This window comes from Callorhinus ursinus, unplaced genomic scaffold (genome assembly GCF_003265705.2).
Source record: "Callorhinus ursinus isolate GAN/ISIS: 27379988/994484 unplaced genomic scaffold, GSC_fseal_2.0 scaffold32, whole genome shotgun sequence".
Classification (NCBI taxonomy): domain Eukaryota; kingdom Metazoa; phylum Chordata; class Mammalia; order Carnivora; family Otariidae; genus Callorhinus; species Callorhinus ursinus.
The window spans coordinates 972,330-994,619 of record NW_027397094.1 but is presented as its reverse complement, the minus strand read 5'-3'; the positions used below and the strand labels follow the sequence as shown (position 1 = coordinate 994,619).

General features: G+C 40.7%; 1 pseudogene; it reads right to left on the bottom strand.

Moving 5' to 3' along the window:
- LOC112808042 (nucleophosmin-like) overlaps positions 1-11,941 on the bottom strand; it is a 30,362-nt pseudogene extending 18,421 nt beyond the window's left edge.
- Positions 11,942-22,290: the final 10,349 nt, after the last annotated feature.

The window sequence follows — 22,290 nt, the reverse complement described above, 5'->3', positions numbered from 1 at the left end:
AATGAAAGCATTAACTACACTAATAGAATCATATTATCAGTGACTTAATGCATTTCTTATGGGTATCAAACCAAAGTTCTTTATACTCAGTGGAATGTTGAAATGCTTTAAGCTCAGAAAAGATATCCAGAATTGTAATGGCCCTCTTAAGAGTCACATTTACAATGGGGGAGAAGTGCTATTATTTAGAGTTTTCAACTTTCAGTTAAGGACATAATGCTAGAGAAAGAATAGCAGCGTTTAGACAAGTTTGTGGAAATAAGACTGACCAAATGTTCTGTATCCCCAGTGAGCCAGGAAGAAAGAGAATTCAAAGTCAATTGTGAACATCTTCAACGGTCCATGATTTGAAATTCCACATAAAAGAATGAATACACATTAATGCAGTGTTAAAATTTCTTTGACAAGCAATTTTTAAAACAACAGAGATGACCGAGTTCAAGATAGAGCTATTTAATTTTTCCTATTCGCTATAGATGAACGTCCAGGGGGGCCCCAGAAGTCTTATGAACCAGCTTCTGAAGAGTCAAGTGTACGACCAAGCCATCACAGTGGGTCTGTGATCAGAGGAGGAATGTCAATAGCTGGGAGCAAAGTGTTTCCTCTTTCTCTGGAGATCTGGCTTTCCAAGTGTCTTGAAAACAACATCTCAGGATTCTAATAAAATTCTCTCCAGGTCAAGACCAGAGAGTGGACCCGTGGAGAAAGGAGATTGCATTTGTCCTAAAAGTTCAGTGAGAAAAACCAAGTTCCTGTGCCTTCGCAACACCCTTCTCAGACCATGACTCGGTGTTTCATAGAGACTCAGAGTCCAAACCTTAGATCGATATCTGATAAATCTAGATTAATGTCAGCACTGTGAGTGGACAGGTAGAAAGACTGGGTTCACTTCATCATTAGCAATGTTCCCATCAGCTAAAAAATGCACACACACATATGCATACACAGTTTAGGAAAATGTGCAAATGGGTTTTCGTGGTTGGTTTTTCCGTATTTTTCAAACCATAACTGAATTCATATTGGGCTGAGGGCTTAATAGTAGAATCTGTCTTCTATTCATTTCCTTCCCAAGTCTTTCAGTTATTAACACGAATGATCAGTCCTTTCCTTTTATTGTGTTCCAGTCTGGATAGATCTGCTGCTGGTGGGCAAGTTTTGGTAAGTGTAGTCCTGTGTGTGTGTGACTGGATGTGTAGATGTGCAGGTGTTTGGCTCTTTGGCTGCATGAGGGTGTGGCGGACGGTATTAGGGAGAGGGTGTGCAGTGTAGGGGGAGTCCTACACATAGTCCACGAAGGTTGAAACCTAACTTGGAATGCTCCCTTTTCTTCTCTCTCCCAAAAACATTCCACAGCTAGACAATCCAAAATGTGGATATTGGGATACTCACTAAAATTCTTTCTACCCCAACTAGCATACAGCCGCTTTTGTGATGGAATATATTTATGCATATCAAAAACTTCAGCTGTGGTCCTAATGATTAGATCTTATTCTATTATCCCTGTCCTGCACAGTCTTTACAAAATTTACATCCAGCTCTCAGAATCTCTACTCTCTCTAGAATCACTACTACTTTTATCTACCCTCAAGTGTTCTTGGTGAATATGGTAGTTAAGTTATGTATTTAATAAACAGGGAATTGCATATGGAGGGTTGGAGGATGAACTCTCTGCAGGGATGGAATTTGAATATGTTCTAAAACTTATCCAAAAGCACATTCATCGTCCGGACCAATGCAGCCAAACAGAAATGGGACGCCCATTATCCCTTCCATATGAGCCAAAGGGGGAAAGAATTGGACCGAGACCGCTGATGTGCTGCCTGATTTTAAAGCACTTTAGAGATTATGTCCTAAATGTTTGGAAAAATTAGTGGGTGCCAGCTTGGCAAAAATATCAAATGGAAATTGGCAAAAGGAGGGAAAGTCTCCCTCTCAGTTCCCCCCTTTCTAGGTGACCTTACCCTGGGAAGACTTTACCTTTTTATCTCTCCCATTTTATTGAGTCAGTCTCTATAGGAACCCCCATCAAGATGTCTGGTACTCTCAGCACCAAACATGATAGTAACAGTGGAATTTTGGTGCCTACACATATGTTATTTTTGACATAAATGTCATATTTGCCATGTACAATATCGCCTGTGCATAGATTTACCTTTTAAAATTAAAGTAGTATCCATATCCCTGGTGGCATAGGAAAATAAAATGAATTTAAACTCATTTTTTAAATGAAGGTTTGGAACTGTTTAAAGAAAGTTTTCCCGTGACCTTGCTTGCATGCTGCACAGCGTGACCTCTGGAGCCAGTCTGCCTGGGGTGGGTCTGGCTCCTTCACCCATTATCTCCGTGACCTCGGGCACAAGTGATTTAACTCTCTGCTCTTTAGTTTCCCTAAATGAAAAACGGGCATGATAATAACTCCTCTAAAACAGAGTTTTTATGAGAATTAAATGAGGCAACATGGGCAAAAAGCTTGAAACAATGCCAGACATTTACGAAAAGGCATGTAAGGGATTGAGGAATAAAACATTTAGACGATTGGCTTGTGGATGGTTAATAAAACTGTCAAAAAGTTTCATTAAGTTTTGATGGTAAAGATATTAATATCTACATATAAAACCCGAGGAACTTGTCTCGACTGGTGCATTTAAGCAATGGCCTTCTTACCAAACTACTAACATTACGGTAAGGAAACCCATCTAGTGCTGCCTTTGGAACTGGTATGAGGAGGTGGTGGCTGGTCCAGCCCTCCTGGTGACGGTCTGTGCCGGGTTCAGCAACTCACTGGATGGGCTCCAGCTGCCTTGTCTCTAAAAGAGCACCTGTTTCGTTTGTCTGTCTGGTTTTTAAAGAAATAGTCCTATAAGGTTGAATCATGCAGAAAACGATGGAAAGTTTATTTTTTGTATTAAATACAACTTTGGAAATCACCTCACCCACCCTAATGTTTGCCACCTCAAATTACATAGGAGGAAAATAAAATCCAAGATGGAGAACACAATTTGCCCGAACTTCCTGTACCCCATTCTCCCCACCCCCTCCCTCGCAGCCCGCTGTGGGGGTGACCCGTTCGTTACCCGGCAGAGCAAGCCTCCATCTGCAGGTCCTGCCAGCTCATCCAAGGACATCTGAATCCAAGTTCACCGTACAACCCTTGGCCTCTGGAAGTTCCTCCTTTCCTAACAGCCATCCAAGGAGGAGAATTTTGAAACCTTTGGGTGGAAGAGGTCTGTTTCGTTCTTTCTTACATTTCCTACCTCTGCTGAAATTCTTACTCCGCTCATGTGTTGCCCTCCTGACCTTGCTGAGCATCTTTAGGACTGCTATTTTGAACTCCGTATCAGGTAAATCACCATTTCATTAACGTCTGTTTCTAGGGCTTTATCTTGTTCTTTTGTTTGGAACCTTCTCCTCCGTTCATTCATTTTCCTGGATTCTCTGTTGATTTCTGTGCATTAGATGAGACGGCCACCTTGCCCAGTCTTGATGGAGTGGTGGTCATAGGATGGGAGCCTTATCCATCACCCTGCCTGGCTCTTTTGCGGGTGTCTCTCCAGCTTGGTGGTCATCCAGCCCGCCTTCTTCGTTCTCCGTGGCGCCCAGTGGCTGAGGCTGTGCCAGGACCTGCCAGTGGCGGAAAGGGGAGCATTGCAGGCTTGATGGAGCCAAATTGGAGGCAGAGCTGGGCAGGGCTGGGAGGGTGTGCACTTCGGGCCCTCCCGGGGGAAACTGCGAGATGGGCTGTGTTGCCTATTTTCTCTGCACTGGGTGGGGTGTATAGCTAAGGGAGCTGCTCCTGCCCCTGTGATTCACTGCTTCTGGGTTTGCCACAGTTCCATGGCACCTGGGAATGCAACTCCCTTGGGATAGTGCAGCCAGGCCTGGCAGGCACTTCTCCTATGGGGACACCTGCAGGAGCTGAGGTGTCAGAGTGTGGCCAAGCTCCTTCCAGGGAGACATGGGTGCTTTGGAGAGAGTGGGCTCAAGCGAGGAGGTGAAGGTCATGCCTTCCGGCTTCCCCTGTCTCCGCAAAGGAGGGCGGTCAGCCCCTGTGTGTGCTAACGAGGAAAGTGGAAGCATCACCCCAAGCAGCTTTTAAAGTAGCAACAGGCCTTTCTGAGGACTAGGAATGGGCTTGTTGCCTGGTCCCCTCCCCGAGCCCTTGGGAGATAAGCAGCAAATCCTATAGGTCTCAGGAAGGCAAGCCCTGTTCGCTGTCAGAGCTAGGTGTTTGGGGAGCCTGTCCCTCCTGAAAACCAAGGCATCAGGTGTCCAAACCCTTGACTCCTTGGGGAGAAGCTGGGAGCTGGGGATTCCCTCGAACTGTAGGACACTAAGCCAGGGTAGGGTGATAGCAAGAGTGTGTCTGCCTTTCCTACTGTTCCCATGTGGATGAGGCCGGTGTTTTCCCATTTGCCTGATCTGCAGGAAGCACACAGCTAGTTTCTGGATTTCCTTCCAAGGAAATTGCTCCAGGCATAGATTTGGTGTGTCCGTGGGAGGAGGTGAGCTCAGAAGGGTCCTCTGTCACCATGTTGGAAAGGAACCTGTTCCACAGTCTGGAGGAGTTTCAGGAGCCCCGCATGTCCAGCAGAACCTGTCTGTTTCAGAGAACCTGCGACCACAGTGAGCCACCGAGGCCACTGTTTCCCACCTGCTGAGGTCACAGCACGTCTTCGGGGAACCGGTGAGGACTGTGAGCTCCACACTGTGTGTCTAAACTTCGGCACTGACTTGAAACCGGAACCTGCACCTTGGAAGCCGCTCCTGTTTTTATCATTCCTCAGTGTGACTTCTTGCCAAAATGTTTACAAAGGTGGCCCAAAATGTTTGGTGGCGATCTCTGAGTGATGCAGAGTCTGCATTTCTTTGCCAGCACCTGGTGTTGCTACTATTTTTTCTTTTTAATTTTAGTCATCTCCTAGTAACGATATCTCCTTGTGGTTTTAATTTGCATTTCCCAGACAGTGAATAGTGTCAAATATCATGTGCTTACCTTCCATAGCCTCTCCAGAAAAACATTCTTTCTAGGTGGATCATTATGTGTTTTAAAAACACTGTTGAGTTCTGGAAGTTCTTTACATATTTTAGATACTACTTTTTTGGGTATGTGGTTTCCACATTATTTCCCTAGTCTGGAGCTTGCATTTTATCCTCTCAACAGGCTATTTTGTAGAACAAAATATTTTAATTTGATGAAGTCCAACTCATCAATTTTTATGTTTATGGATCATGTATTTGTATCAAATCTAAGAAGATTTTGTCTAGCTCTAGATCCCAAAGACTTTCTACTGATTGTTAAAATTTTATAATTTTTCACATAAGTCCATGACCCATATTAATTTTTGTATGAAGGCACGAGTTTCTTATGTCAAAATTCTTTGACTCTTTACCTTGCCAATAGATGTCCATTTGCCCCAGTAGTATTTTTGGAAAAGTTGCTTTTGCAATTTTATAAAATCATTTATGCATCTATGGGTGGGTCAATTTTGAGGATTGCTACTCTGTTCCTTTGATGTGTGTTCATCCTTCTGCAACTGCTACTCAGTAACCATTGCTGTCCTTGTCTTAAGATGAGGTCAGTTTATTTCTTCCACTTTCCCATCTCTTAAAAAACATTTTCAGGTCATCTAACTTCCCAACATTTCCAGATAAATATTAGAATAATCATATCTATGGCGACAAAAAAATTCATGCTGGGATTTTGATAAGAACTGCATTAAACTTATGTGCCAATTTGGAGAAAATTGCCATCTTTAGCATATTGAGCATTCTAATCCATGAACAAAATATATCTTTCTGTTTGATCTTTTCTGATTTCATTCATCAGTGTTTTGTAGTCCTATGCATGCTTTGTTAGCTTTACATAAAAATATTTCTTGGGGGAGGGGAGTGACTAAATTGTATATATATTATTTATATCTATTAAATTATTTATATATATTAATATATGTATTTGACCTCCATGTGCCTATTGCTTTTTATATGCTTAATTGTTCTTGAAAATTTACTTACAATACTGCTGAATTATTATTCATAAGAGTTTTTTTGTATATTCCCAAGGATTTTCTATACAGACAATCCCGGCACCTGCAAACAGAGTATTTCTTCCTTTCTAATTTGTTAGCCTTTTATTGTTCTTTCCTGCTCTCATGCAATGGCTAGAGCTTGCAGCACTATACTGAATAAGAGTGGTGTGGGCAGACATCCTTGATTTATTTCTGGCCTTAGGGGGAAATACTCCATCTTTTACTATTAAATGTAGTATTAGCTATAGATATTTCATAGATGTTCCTCATCGTTTCATTTTTCTCGTGTTTATTTGTGAAGTGCTTCTCTGCATCAATTGCTATGCTGTTGTGAGTTTTCTTCTTTAGCCTCTTAATATAATGTGTTACCAAATATGGAACCAGCTTTGCATCTTCGGCATGGCAGACTTGGGCAGGGTTTATATAGATATTTTTAACATGTTGCTGAGTTCTATTTGGTCATATTCTGTTAAAATTGTTACCTCTATGCTCATAAGGGATACTAGTCTGCACTTCTCTATTTTTGTAGTGGTGCTCGCATCATGAAACACATAGTAATGTGACCACACTACCTCAACAAAGTGGCCAAGGTCAATGTGATCAATTGCTCTGATTCTGAAATTATGTGATGAAAATGGCACTTATCTTCTATGATCTTCCTCTGAAAATCCCATAACCCCAGTGTAAGCATTAGGAAAAAGGCAGGCAGGTAAAGAAGCATCCTACAACAGACCTAAGTCCCAACATCTCCGCTGAGAGAGGGGTCTTCAGCAGGTGACCTGTCAGATGGGGGAAGCTCTGACTGTCTGGGAACTCAACTGTCAGAGACCAGTACTGGGATGTTTTTTGGGAATCGGTTGGTAAAGGTCTTTGAAGAGAGCACAGGACAGCATGGGGGAGAGAAACCACTGGGGTAAACAGATATGGGTCAGAGAGGAGAGACTGAGAGCAGGAACTAACCTATCAACTTATCTGGGTCCCTTTTTGCCTGCACCTCTCCTTTCTGAACTGTTTTGGTAGGAGAGGCTTTTTCTAAGGCCCCAAATTGTGGAATGATGATGGGAAGAGATGGATTATAATAGTCACAAAAGATGGAAAAGAGAACCCATCCAGTGCCCATTTTGTAAGTGAATATTTGTATCAAAATGTGTATTTAACAGTAAATGACTGGTCTACATGTGAAATTATTATAACACAGAAATTTTAAAATAGTCTAACTTAAACAAACCAAATAAGCATTGTCATTTTAAAGCCATCTATGTGGGACACTCTCCACAAATTTCTAACCACCCTGTGTGATTTTTAGGTTTTTAAAATATGATTTTAATACAAATTAAAATATTATTGTAATTACTCTTTTCACACTTAAGAATCTTACTGTTCCTTTAAAGGGCAGTTCCGCCATAGAGCCATCCTTTGATTGCGATTTCTTCTCCTCTGATTTTTAATTTTCTGTTTTCCCTCCCTCCCCCCCCCCAATGCACACACATATCTGTGGCTCCCACAGACTACTTATAATGATGTGAAATGAGTATAGGACAATGGGTCTCTTGAAGCAACACTGCTTGGGGCCAAATCCCAAATCTACTGTGTAGCATTTAGTATTTTTGTAGCATTTAGCAGATGGCCACACTTCCTTGTGCCCTAGATTATTCCTTTGTAAACTGAGGATGGTAATAGTGTAAATTTCATACAAGATTGTAGTTGAAAAATTAACTGAGTTAATACATAAAAAAATCACCGAGAAGAATATCTAAAATATTATAGACATTCCATAAATGTTAGCCACTATTAATGTATTGTTCCATGTAGTGCCATTAAGATATCTGCTGATGCATTCTGAAAGGAGGGAAAGTCGTATCGACCAAATATCAGGTGAGCAGAAGACACCATTTAATGTGCTCCCATGCTTTCGTTCATGTTCTCCTATTGAAATAGTTTAATACATTAAATTTGTCTATATTTTAAGTCACATGTGAGAATCACAGATGAGGATCCTACATACTATAAATGTTTAAAATAGTGAAATGGAGATGCTTATTGACAGGAATTTGAGCCACAGGATAATTTCAATACATTTGCTAAGTTTCACTCTCCAATTACAGAAAGGTGCTAACAAGCTACTGGTTTTCATTTTCTCTTAATTTTTCTTCATGTCTATCCATCCTTCCTATGATACATGAAGAAATACAGTAAGAGAGATGAGGGATGCGGAGCTAACGGCAGTAAGCCCTCCCCACAAGCTCAGGGTTCCGATGGGCTGTTTTCAACACTGCGTCATGTAACCCAGTCATGGTATGTGAGGCAATTACCAATAATTTATTAATGTTTACAGACAAGGAAACTGAGGGTTAGAGAGTAAGTCACTTATCTGACAGTGGAGGAAATGTTCCAGAGCTGGATTCAAATCCAGACTTTTTAACACCCGACCCCAAAATGGAAGCCGTTAAGCAAACCCAAACCTTTAAGTTTTGAGAGTAGAACCCCTGCCCCTAAGTGCCCCACCTCTGAGTAGTGTTGTTGGATTAAAAAGCAGCTGTAGGGCTCTAACTGAAGGTTTGAAGCCTGGTGAGGAAAGCAAGGTCATCTCTTCTAAACAACCTTACGAAGGACAAGCAATTGTTCAGTTTAGTCTACATTTTGTCAGGGCTCTAAAAAGTCTGTCCTGTCTGGACTCAGTTGTCCTGCCATTGCAATAATAAATAAACCCAGGATATAAACACTACGCTCAAGTTCTTATTGCCCTTAAACAACAAACCATATTTTTACAGAATGGAATCTGTCACTTATAGGGGAAACTGCCAGGCCTTTGTTCTCGCCATGAGGGAGGCTTTGGTGCTCCAGTATTTCAGACCACCGCCTTCAGGCAAATGAGAGAAGGTTGGGGAAGCAGTCAGACTCCATTCCAGTCTATTCATTTCAGGGATCATTTTGCCTCAAAGTACCAGTGTAACCATTGAAATAGGGCTTGAAACATTCACAGCCATGTGTGGCAGTGTCCGCTTTATTAGGGAAACTAAATTTTGTGCAGGGAAAAGGAGATGTTAATGAATATCAGACCTTTGATGTGAGCGAAGTAGGTGATAACTCATATGACTTGACATTAATCATTGAACGTAAGTATTATCTTTATTCTTACAACTCTTGTGAATGATAGCACTTCATAATCAAGGAGGAAGTGGGCAATTTTCCTCTTTTGCAAAGACTAACCTTATTCCATCTTCGCCTCCTTCAACCAAATAGGGCAGTGCTCACATCACTGCTGATACTTTCTGAAGGTCAAACACTGCGGCAGGTTGTGAATTATTATTGATACCAAACATTCCTTCCCACTCCACTGTGTCCGGAAATAAATATTAGCCCCTTGGAAATGTTATCTGAAGTTCAAGGAAAATGGACTTTCCAGGATTTGGAGGATCTCCTCAGTGACGTGATCTTGGTACTGTAGCCTCTGGTTTCTGGGGTAAAATGAACATCATCATCTGGCCCCAGAGCCACATTTTCATGATGAGCAGACAAAATGCGGTGCCAAAATGATTGATGATGTTTCTCAGATCCTCAACAGGACCCTGGGTTTATGGTGCGGGGATGTGTCAAACACTGGACACATTGCTGCTTCCGTTTCTCTCTTTCTCTCCCTAACCCTTGTCTCATGAAGGCAGGTAATAAATACAAAGAGAAAATAATATCTTGACTATTATCTCCTGCTTTGTCCTTGAGCATCTACTTCGCCAGTTCCAAGGGGCTGAGATGAAGTCCTCCAGATTTCACAAGTGGTGCTATATCCTATTATTTGTCTCAAGAGATTTCATTATCTCAAGCCACAGGTGGTTGGTTGGCCCAAAAGCGTGGACATGCCCCTCATCGCCTCCCACCACTGTCCCTTCTGCTGTGCCGTAGGGTTCGGTCATGTGGAATCAGGGTCTGGTCCCCTGAGCATGTAGATGCAGAGTCCCTGTGTCCCCCAATCTCTTACGCCACCTCAGTCATGCAGACCCAAGGCCAGCATGCCAGCTCACAACTCCCCCACCCAGCCACGTTCCACACAGCCAGCTGACGCAGACACGACACAGTTTATCTTACTCAGCTGTTATAAAGGAAACCATGCTGTGCAGACGAAGGTCATTTTCAGATAGGTCTACGTTAATGAACACAGATGTCAATCCTTTGTGAACCAGCCTTCACCTGTACCTTGGGGCATCTGCTTGTGCATCAGTTCCCTTCCTTTGTAGCGGGTCTAACTCAGAATTGCTTCCTTGCGATTAAGTGTTGCCCCACTGCCCCTATCTTCTGCTTCTAGTTGTGAAATGAAACATAATCTTAAGGTTCTAACACATAACATCTGTGACCCTTTATGGTGTTTTTTATTTGCTATTTAGTGTCATTCTAAGAAAAATTAAAATGTGAAATTAGTAACAAATTTCATTAAACTTTTTGTTCAACAATACCAGCTTTAAATGTAGGTGTCTGAGTATTTACTGCATATACACATACACTATCACTTAAATGAGCTGTTGTCAGATGTATATATGCATATACGAACATATACGAGCTTCAGACTATGAACTATATGTCTATCTATCTTATAAGGACAATAGATACGTTACACAAAACTAATTCAAAGCATTTATTCCATTTGCTGAACCACACTCTACCACTACCGCCGGCTCACTGAGAAATGACTCAAAAGGAAATGAACAAGGTTGCCTTGTTTTTTCTTTTCTTCTAAGTCAACACTCTTGGCTGCAGTTGGCTGATGCAGGGAAGTAACATGGGTAAGAAGCTATGATCGCGCTCTTTGGTCATCTGTTTTCTTAGAACATCAGGACCTTTGTGAATTCAAAGGAAGTCCTGGTTCAAGCCCAAGGTGTGGTCTATCAGGGTTGTGAGCGCCCTCTTCCCCAAATTCACCTGTGAAACCCTGACGCCTAGTGTGATCGTATTTGGAGATGGGGCTTCGAGGAGGCAATCATAGTTGGATGAAGTCATGAGGGTGAGGTCCTGCTGTGTGAAAACAGTGAGAGGTCAGGTAGAACACCCTCAGCAGAACCCACTCGTGCTGGCATCCTAATTTTGGACTTATATGGCATACACCATCCAATCTCTAGTATTTTATGATGGCAGCCCAAACTAAGATCCATACCTACCTTGTACCCCTTTGAGTGTCACTGAGCTCCAAGTGTCTCGAGCACCTGGGCTAGGGGGCCTTGGGCGCATCAGGCACTGTGTGGGAGTGGGGCCGTGAGGGGCAGTGGGTGCACCTTCTGCACACATGCTCTGCTCCCACAGCGCCTCCTCGTCCCATCACACAGTGTTCATCAAACAAGTTCAGAATGAAATTACTAAGACCGTCAAGGCACTGAGCGCAGAGCATGGAGCCCAGTGCAGGGCCCTCCCGAGTGTGAGACCCTCGTGAGCGCCCAGGTTGCACAAGCGTGCAGCAGACTCTGAGTGTGGTCCCTTGCAGGTGGAACTGGAGGCTGTCACCTCCTGTCTCCAAGCAAAGGTCCACACGGACCCAGAACCCAAACATTAAATGGCAGAATACAAATCTTCTCACACATAAGGCAGCCGTTAGGAACATCTTAAGAGGAAGGAACTTACGAATCCTATTTTAACAGATGTTCTTCTCACCCAGAGTTTTACTAAACTCACTCAGAGTTTTACTAAAGCTTAAACCCTCATTACACCCACAAGATTCTATACTCTCTTCCCTCTCTCACCTCCCTCAAACTAGCCTGCCTTCTCGAGAGTCCAGCACCCAAGATTCCTGGCTGTGCCCTGTACATGTAAGACACACTCCCACACTCGCACCTTGACATCCGGTGTTTCCTTTGCCTGGAAAGCGCTTCCCACCAATGTCCCACAGACGGCTCCCGCCCCACGCACTCCAGGACTCTCATCACCCTCGCCATGCGGTCCTCTGTGGTTCTCTCATCTCTGACTTCTCTGCTCTGTGCCTAGGTTTTTTGTAACCAGGTAACAGACTATATATTTTATTTGCTTATCTTGTTCATCATCTGTCTCCCCTGCTCCCGCACAAGGCTGTGATGTTCTCTGTTTTCTGTACTAGGTACTAGAAGCACCTGGAATATGTTCATGTTATAGTAGGCGCTCAGTAATCATCTCACAAAAGACTGAATTTAGAGAGCCATCAAAGTTATATAAATTCATTAATTCCAAAAATAATAAATAAAATAACTGCCTAAGATCTGCCTGCTGACAGCCATAATAATCTGAACATCTGTGATCCTGACTTGCTTGGTTTTACAAGGGGTTTGCTTTGTGGCCTTGGGGAGCAACACCTTCAAAGTCATTGATAAATAATTTACATTATATTTAAATAACTTCTAAATCATTCAAGCAATGTGAAATGCCAAATTGAATCTGTTAGGATGTGACTAAATCCTATCAGGCTTATGAATGGGTAACCATGATTAGCCTTTTAAATAAGAGACAGCACTCTTCCGCAGAGCAAGAAAGGACACTAGGGATTCAGTAACATTAGTTTCTGTTCTAGTCCTGCCACTGACTTTTCGTGTAATCTGAGGTCATTCACTTGAACTTTCTGTGTCATATATTTGCTTACCAGAAAAATGAAGAATAATAAGTCTGGCCTACAGTTATTTTTTTTAAAGATGATGGTCCAACACAATACAAATGTTAGAGGCTAAATGCAATAGTATGGTTTTCTGCTTACACTATAACTTCAACTTAAATTAAGTCTATTCCTTTTCACATAATAAGTTGGATAATAATTTAAAAGGGGAGATGTCCATCTATTGGTTTTACGTAAAGTTCTTGGACATACTGCAGGAACATGTAATGTGGTTGGTTTATGATTTGGGACTGTCACACCATGATGTTCCAAGCTTTGTAACCATAGCATAATCAGATATATCCAATATTGTTCCTGATAATAGATCTGACTTACCATTGAATTAATTAAAGGGAAGAAAGATAGTAAAATTCAATGTTTAAAACATATCTTTCCATTAGTGTGTTCCTTGTTTTGTTTTTCATGATGTATTGAGTTGTCCCACAGAAACCACCAGATTCACTGGGGCTAAAGATTGGTCCATCATAAAAAGTACTCCTAATTCATAAATCAATAAGGCTGCCATTTTCATCAATCCCCCCAAAGATGTCTGTGATTAAGCAGGAACGAAGGAGAGGGAGGAGGTGCCGAAGGCCTGGTGTAGAGACTATACCACAGGGCTGATGGGGAGCAGTCCTGTGTGTGTCACTCAGCTTGTCTTCTGGAACCTTGCACAGTGACTTGTGAGAAAGGCCTGGCTGTAAGAACAGAGGGGAAAGAGGCATCAAAGAACTGGGTCTTTAGGTCTGTACACAGAAGGACACACACGATAAGGGAAGATAGTTCCCTTCTTAGCAACATCATATCTAGAACTGGGCAAAAGAATAGTTCTTCCAAATCCAGAGACAGTGAAGACCCATACTGCCCATGAGTGGGGCCAAAAGCCACCTCAGTCAAAATCTCTTCACAGACAGTGAGTGGATCCTGGTGTGAGTATAAGGAACAAGTGGCAAACACGTGAGCTGAGAAAAAATGAGTCAAAACCACTTGCAAGCACACGTGAGATACTTCAGCTATGCCCTTGAATTTGGAAGGACAAATGTGCTTCTGACATTTCTGGCTAATTTTGTTCGAGGGTGGTGAGCTGTGAACTTCCAGTGTTACAAGCCAGTAATATGAATCTTGTAAGGTGTGGCCAGGAGACCAAAAAAGGCACTGAATCACTGGGAACTGAGGTGATGAGCAGGAAAGCGTGTAGAAGAAAGACAAAAGCCAACTTCTCTTGGCTTGTTTGCTCAGTAATTTGCTTATCCTCTAAGTGGTACATCCATCCCTACATCATTCTCAGGCCCACGACTCAAAACGGAGCATCGACAGATGAATGGATAAAGAAGATGTGGTATATATACACAATGGAATATTATGTAGCCATCAAAAAATGAAATCTTGTCATTTGCTACAACGTGGATGGAACTGGAGGGTGTTATGCTGAGCGAAATAAGTCAATCAGAGAAAGACATGTGTCAAATGATCTCACTGATATGAGGAATCATAGGGGAAGGGAGAAAGGGAGAAAAAAATGAAACAAGATGAAGCCAGAAGGGAGACAAACCATAAGAGACTCTTAATCTCAGGAAACAAACTGAGGGTTGCTGGAGTGGAGGGGGTGGGAGGGAGGGGGTGGCTGGGTGATAGACATTGGGGAGGGTATGTGCTGTGGTGAGCGCTGTGAATTGTGCAAGACTGTTGAATCATAGATCTGTACTTCTGAAAGAAATAATACATTATATGTTAAAAAAAGAAGAAGATAGTAGGAAGGGAAAAACGAAGGGGGGGAAATCGGAGGGGGAGACGAACCATGAGAGACGATGGACTCTGAAAAACAAACTGAGGGTTCTAGAGGGGAGGGGGTGGGGGGATGGGTTAGCCTGGTGATGGGTATTAAAGAGGGCACGTTCTGCGTGGAGCACTGGGTGTTATGCACAAACAATGAATCATGGAACACCACACCAAAAACTAATGATGTAATGTATGGTGATTAACATAACAATAAAAAAATTAAAAATAAAGAATTAAAGTAAAAAAAGAACTAATGATGTGATGTATGGTGACTAACATAACATAATAAAATAAAATAAAATAAAATACAGAAAATACAAAAATAAAAATCATAAAATAGCAAAAAAAAAAAAAGGAGGATCTTAAACTTCTGAATAAATCTAGCTGATTTTTTTCCTAAGCATTTGCCTTGACTGCTGAATCTGAAAATAAAATCATCCTATAGTTCTAAGTTCTTGTTACAGATCTATTCAGTTAGATCCTCCACTTCCCCAAACTAATTATCAGAAGCCAGAAAATTCAGCCTGGTGATTTAGCATGTATTATGGTTAATTTTTGAATTCAGCAGATTATCTCATCCTTTGAGAAGAAACAATTTCATATAAGAGAGAATGTTCTCAAGTGGCTCTTTCAGTCTCTGTGCCTGGATGACTCTTGTGCTTCTTATCATCACCACCAGAGTAGTCAGATATCTGCAGGAATATAGTTTATTTTATACATTGTACATGGATAGAGATTGAAAAATAAATCTGTGTCACACACGTATCTTTATTGGATATTATGACAATATCCATTACCATTCAGGAGACACTCTTCAGGAGATAGGACAAGTAAGCAAAGCATAAATAGACCATAAATTCTGAAGGGCTAGATAGTGAGTAAATATAAGTTGTGAAGTAGAATAATAGGAGTGAAAAGAGGAAAAAAGTAGTGATTATTTTTTTAAAAAACCCCAACAAGTATTTAGAAAATTATGATTGTAAATGTTTAGGAGATTCCCCCCCCATACTGATTTCTGATTTACATTAAGTCAAATAAGAGTGTATTTTCCTATACTCTATCCTCAGATTAAAAGCTGATAAGGGCGCCTGGGTGGCTCAGTCGGTGAGGCGTCTGCCTTCAGCTCAGGTCATGATCCCAGCGTCCTGGGATTGAGCCCCGCATCAGGCTCCCGGCTCAGGGGGGAGTCTGCTTCTCCTCTGCTCATGCTCTCTCTGTCTCTCTTTCTCTCAAATAAATAAACAAAATCTTAAAAAAAAAATTCCTCTTGCTGGGGCCAACAGTGGCTGTGTTCTGAAAGTCTCAGCACTGCCACTTCTCCATCAGGATTTTCTCTTGCAAGCTGAAGAGAAACAATCCTTTTCAACAGAAAAGATTCTGCTTTTAACTAAGCTCTCCAACCATCTCTGTCCCTGCCAGGGTTTGAAGGATTGTTGTGGAGAGTTCTTATTTTCTGCAGCACAATTCCATTTCATTCATATCCAAGATCCCATTATGCTGTCTCCTTAAGAATTTGGTCCCATTTTATTTAATTTAACAAACTAATTTTTTATGTTGCTACATATTGCAATATTGTAAGTAAGCATGCAAAATATACAGTGACTTCTGCTTTGTGTAGTGCCTTTCTTTTGCAAGATTTTATTCTATGGTTTTCTAGAAACCTGACATAAAAGTCAAAGGAAAAAAAAGACTTTATCTGCTTTGAAAGTTGGTAGGCAAACTGTAACTTTATTGCCTAAAGTTGCAGAAAGCAGGCCAATTCTTTGAGTTAATTTGACAAAAGCCAATTATTCCAATAGCTAAATTATCAAAAGATAGTTTTCTGAATGAACTCTCCTTGTTTTTTTCTCCTGATGAAAGTTTTCTCTATCACCTCAGCTCCCACCAGATTTGTCAGCAAGGGCATGGTGGAGAAACAAACGGAAGAAAATCTTTAAAAGCTATCTATAGTTGAAAATGAATGTTCTACAACTAAAACAGTATAGAAACCTCAAAAGCTGTTAAAACCAGGCAATGTAATTTGAATTGCCGGGAGTGGTATTTAAAAAGTTGAAACAAAACAAAACAAACAAACAAACAAAAAACCAAGCACATTTAGCTAATTGGTCTTTGGGAAAAATTGTCCAGTCACGGAACTAGATTTTGGTCAAGTGAATTCTGCCAATAAAACGAGATGGGGCCTGAGCTGTAAAGAACAGAGAGAAAGCTGAGGATCCACGGGCTGACACGGGGTGGCTGGAAAGTGATAGTCAAGGAGCTTCCCTGAGAGACGCTTCATTCACTTCATTCACTAAAGTTCTTAGTAATGAACTTTAATAAATAAAAGGCTTCTTTGTTGGCTGCTCTTTGTGGATACGTTCACAGTTCATAACTTATCTGAAATAGAGTATTTCATTATTTCTGGAGCCAGGACGAGTCTCCCAGGGAGTCAAGTGGAGGCAGAGGGAAGCACTGAGTCCTCTCAGTTGAGAAGCATTAGACCCGGTGACCGACACCACAGCTCAGTTCCTTTATCCTGATCTCTGAGCTTGTTCATCTCCCTTCCCACCTCCCCACTTGACTTTTCATTTGCACTGCCAGCACAAGGTCTCAAGCCCCCGTGAGCTAATCAGCAGAGTGACTTCCACAGCCCTCACAACCACAGCGCTTACCCCCCTGCTTCCCTGGTCTCACGGACCTCCCCGTGGGCACCGTGTTAACAAGCAAGCCAACAAAGAAGAAGGCTGAAGAATCACTGCAGGCGGATCGCATCATAATCTCTAGATCAGAAACCAGCAGGACTGTTTTTTTTAAAAAAAAAAAAAAAAAAAGATCATCTCATGATTGTAGAGTGGAGCCCTGGCTGGGAACCACTGGATACACTGGGTGTTTGTCCAACTTCATGTGCATGTGTATTACCCGAGCATTTGGTTAAAAACATGATCTGCTACAACCGGCCTGAGATGGAGCCTGGAATTGTGTCTTTCTAACCAGCTCTTGGGGAATACTGATGCTAACACAAGTGAATACAGAACTCAAACTCTCATCTTAAGTCTTTCACTCAGTAGGTTCTCCCCTCCCCCTCGATCTCCTCCCCCTCGAGTGAATGCCTTCCCTCTGTGCAGATTATGACCTCAGCATGACTCTGGATCACCTCTGCTCTTCTCCATGGGCCATCCTGGGAGCCTCTGCACACTTTCTCATAATGTCCCCAGCCATCCCACCTCCCTGGGCTGGAGAAAAATTTCTCCACCTCTGTGGACCCGAAGGATGGGTGCCATGGTTGTCACGCATTTCAGTAAAGTGTGCATTCCAGTATGAGTGGACATATCTTAGCTGGAGCATTAGTTTGCTCTCCTGTAGACAGTCACATGCTCAACAGCAGCTTAAAAGTTGCTCCAAGAACAACTCAGCCAAGAGGGTCACTTTGGTCCCAAGGTTTTCCTTCTTAGGATCAAAAAGGGTGAATCAAATAGGTCCTTCTGTTTATTCTCTTCATTTTCTTCTTCTCTATATATATTCTTTTCTTTACGTATCTCCTAAGCAACGTTGAAAAATATAATCCATACCGATTTTATGACATGAATTTAAAACTTCATCCAAGTATACTTGCCATTATTTGCATCCATTTATTTACTTCACTCCATACTTTTAGAATTCAGATTTCTCTCTCTTGACATGCATATTTGAGTGAATGCTATGGGGAACTGGATCCTTGGATCAGAACAAAAAATGCACTGTCTTACTGTGAAGGACATGCACTCAAAGGGCCAGTCTTTGTTTTCTTAGTAATGAAATTTAATAAATAAAGGCTTCTTTGTTGGCTGCTCTTTGTGAATATGTTCACAGTTCATAACTTATCTGAAAAAGAGTATTTCATTATTTCTGACTTAGTAGGGATTAATCTGCATTTAATGAAGATTGATTATGAAATTTTTTCTACTTTCACAAATATTGATTAGTACAGGTATTTTTCACTCTGTATGTCTGGGATTCACCTGGAACATTAATTCATTAATGACTCCTCCTAAAGCTAATCACAGAATAAATCATCTGGGACTGTCAAAGATACTTTGCACATACCAGCCATACATTATCCTCATGTTTACCTTAGGATTTCCTAAAATTGCATATTTACATGCATTTAATTGTTTTGCTGGTATCACTTATATATTCAACAAATTGTTAATGATTATCAATTAAATGCTCAGAGGAAGAAGGAAGGTTAAAAAATAATGAGATAGAAAAGTTCAACATAAAATAGTGCATTATTTTAGAAATTTTAATTGCATAGGACATTTTATTCCATTAAAAAATGAACTGGGAAAAAAATTAACTGGGAACATATTTTTAACCTCAGCTTCTCAGTCTCCAACGACCCAAACGATGTGCTTTTAACTGATTAGGGCACAGGCATTTAACTACTGAAAGTGTTTAACTACTACCGATTTGCTAGTTTGAAAAAGAGACAGATTCCAAATGAAGATCAGGTATGCTGGGTATAAGGAACAGAGCTGTAATTCTCTAGATGTGTGAACATATGAATTTGTTTAATGCCTTCACTGGATTTTCTCATCTGAAAATGGAAACCTAGTATCTGTGCTAGTTCCATGACCGATGAAAAGATTTGAATTAAAACGCTCAGAGAAATGATTTATAAGCCAAGACATCAGTATATATGTGTAAATACAAAAATGTTCTTTAATTATGAAAACAGTATCAAAACATTTAGCATTCCCATAAAAATGTTTGAAGATATCTGACATTTTCGTGGAGGTCCTATGGTGTGAGCCTACTTTGTTATCTAGATGTAGTGATGTTCATGTGGTGGGATTCCAGACAGTTCTTACCCTCTAGTATGGAGAATAATGATCTTATCACCCCAGCTATCTGTCCGTATCTACATTCATCCATTTATGAAATACATGTCTACTGAGCAATCATCTGTGCACCAGGCTTTTTGGTATCCCTTTGGGTACAAGAAAAAAATAGTGACATAGTCTCTGCTTTTAGGAACTGTACTTGAGGAGACAGGTAGACAAATGGGTCTGAAAAACGTATGAAATATGCTGACGTAGGGATAGAGTGTCTGCTGGGAACATGGAGAGTCAAATAAATGACCCAGTCACTAGGTAGGACAGAATGCTCAGAAAGTCAGTAATTTCCAGTTTTCCCCACAGAACTTTTTTTACAGCATGTACTGCAAGAACAAAACTAACAGATTTAAGGTTTACTCTCTCCCTCTTTCATTGCGAAATGAAAGGGAATGAGAGCAAACGCTTGGATAACATATGAATAACATAAATAACTCAGTGTTGGAACTCCAACTTGGAATAAAGATTTCTGTATTTTAGCCAAATAAGAAGGGATGAAAGCGATATCAACACTGAGTACCTCCAACATCTCAGGCACCTCCTTTACTATATCACCTTATTGTAAACCTTGTGACATTATTGAATTAAATATCATTACACTTGTTTTATTGTGGGGAAATCTGAAGCGTGGCAAGATGAAGTTGCCTAAACTAAAACAAAAGAAAAAAACCCATAACTTTATGATTCCAAATCCAAACATTTATCTAGTCTTCAAGGAAAACACTGTATACACATAACATCCCCCCACCAAATATGTGTGAGATAGAGAGATGTGGTAGAGCTCATCAATCCATGCCATGGGTCTCAGGACCCATACACAGCGTCTTGCATGTCAATCAATCACAGTTCTAACAAGCAAAAGTCTTTTTATCCAATGGTTTAAAAAAAAAAAAACAATGATTTTACCTCCCTTTTGGTTATTTAGTTCTGATAGGTAGAAATCATGCCATAGGCAAGGGTAGCAAGGGCAGCAAGGGCAGAGGTTATTTATTTATGGATTAAGCATTTTCACTTGCCTTAGTGAGCAAATCTATCCACCAGGTTTATTTATCAACTATGGACACAGCAGGTGTCCCCACTCTGTGCTAGGAACCCTCAAACAACTGCAAGCTGTAGAGAACAAAGGGGACTAATGACAAGGAAAAGGGAAGGGCTCTTTTTACAATTGATATTTCAGTGTAAAAATATGACCACAACTTGGGTAGGAAACGGAGAACAATGTAGGAGTCATAGTATCTGCAGACAGAGTCAGAATAAAGCCACATGAGCCAGGAGAAAACGGACCTGTGCCCTGAAAGTGATTCAAGACCCACAGCTGGACCACTTAACATGCTATTTGAACAAAGAAAATATGGATTTTTGCCACTCCTCAACTACCTAATAAGCAGATTTAGTCTCGAAATAGATTATTTTTCTATTTACTATATAATCAGTGTGTGGTCTGACAAATGATTTCCTGCAGTGACTTTAGGATGAGATAAACTGCCTCTTAAAACCTAATGCTTTAATGATAACCACTCTGGTTTGGGCAAGGAAATTAATTCTTAGTAGTATTTTACATGATTTTTCATTAAATTTTTTCTTCCATTTTTTAAACTTGGGGTAAGTTATATAACCAAGATGACTAAGATTCAGCTGAAACTAATGAAAGTATAACTAGTGTAGTTTTTAAGCAAAAGCATTTAGATACTCAAATGTGCTTCAAGAAAGAAACTGTATTCAAAAATTTATTCTGGGGTGCCTGGGTGGCTCAGTGGGTTGAGCGTCTGACTCTTGGTTTTGACTCGGGTAATGATCTCAGGGTCATGGGATTGAGCCCCGCATTGGGTTCCATGCTCCACGTGGAATCTGCTTGGGTCAGTCCCACTGGCACTGCCCCCCACCCTGCTCTCTCTCTCTCAAATAAAAAAAAGACTTTATTTTTTCCAATGCCTTAAAAAATATTTTCAGAAAAAAATCGAAATTGGTTTCTGAAGGCAGTAAAGTGAGTAATATTTACCCAGTGACAGGGAAAAAAAGTTTTCCAAACATTCTCAAACCCATTTTCCAAATAATTCTAGTGTACTTCTGTGTTCATGATTGTAGTTACATTGCTTGTCATCTCAAAGTAATGGAAAGTTGTAGTGTTCTAAACTCCAGAATTGGATCATTTTAAAGATGAAAGAGTCTTACGAAAGAATACTGTTTAAAGACATCTCTTGGGGGCACCTGAGTGGTTCAGTCAGTTAAACATCTTCCTTCAGCTCAGGTCATGATCCCGGGGCCCTAGGATCGAGCCCCACATCAGGCTCCTTGGTCAGCAGGGAGTATGCTTCTCCCTCTCCTGCTCCCCCTGTTCGTGTTCTATCTCTTTCTCTCTCTCTCATTCTCTGTCAAATAAATAAATAGAAAAAAATATTTAGAAAAAGATATCTCTTGTTTGTATGATCTTGAAGATATAAATCAAAATCAAAGTATTAAACATAATCCAATTTTTCAACAAAGCTGTTTTGGAAATGAACAGATTATCATATACTCTATCTTTTAGCATATCAGATATATTACAAGAAATAAACTTCTCCCGTAGAAACACTCTACAACTTTTATGTGAATAATAGGAAAGTTATTTATTTATTTATTTATTTATTTATATCTGTATGTCTTTTAGCAAATGCATTCATTAACTTGGTACAGAGTGGATGTTTAAAGAGAAATGTTCCTCTGCTATACTGGAGAATCTGTTGGTAAATCTTTAACACAAACTCATCGAATTCTACTGGTGAATGATATTTTTTATTGCTTTAGATAATTTCAGAAGGATTATTAATTCATTTAAATCACAAAATACCAGAACCTGAAAAAAAGTGTTAGAGAGAAACGGTAGAGGACACCTATGGTAACTTCTAGTTAAACTTCTAGTTTATATGCCTCTATCACCAGATTATCTTTTGGCCACATTTTCATCACCAGAAATTCATGGCACTGTTCCAGTCTCATTCCATTTTTAGTTACTTCCAATATGAACTTTCTTCTCCATGGAGGTAAGACTGAGTCC